Source organism: Apis dorsata, unplaced genomic scaffold, assembly GCF_000469605.1.
Source record: "Apis dorsata unplaced genomic scaffold, Apis dorsata 1.3 scaffold_249, whole genome shotgun sequence".
Classification (NCBI taxonomy): Eukaryota; Metazoa; Arthropoda; class Insecta; order Hymenoptera; family Apidae; genus Apis; species Apis dorsata.
The window spans coordinates 434,401-434,603 of NW_006263528.1; the positions used below are offsets into that span (position 1 = coordinate 434,401).

The 203-nt window shown below is 36.9% G+C and overlaps 1 protein-coding gene across 1 annotated transcript in view; it reads left to right on the forward strand.

Moving 5' to 3' along the window:
* Positions 1-203, forward strand: part of LOC102681902 (ATP-dependent RNA helicase DHX33) — a gene marked incomplete at its 3' end in the record, with an annotated part of 8,652 nt that overhangs the window by 4,625 nt on the left and 3,824 nt on the right. The window lies entirely within an intron of this gene.

Sequence of the window (203 nt, forward strand, 5' to 3'; positions counted from 1 at the left end):
CAAGTCATTTTTGAATGGAATCGTAATGAGAAACGGATATTATACGATAATCGTGCGCGAGATTTGAACAATGGACGCTAATGAAAATCCTTAACGAATGGCGAAACCGTTGTTACGACTGAAAAAAAGTTATGGTGGCTGTACAAGTGGTCTGTAAAGAGAATAATTTGTTGTTCTTTTCTGAAACGAGGAGATATCGTAAC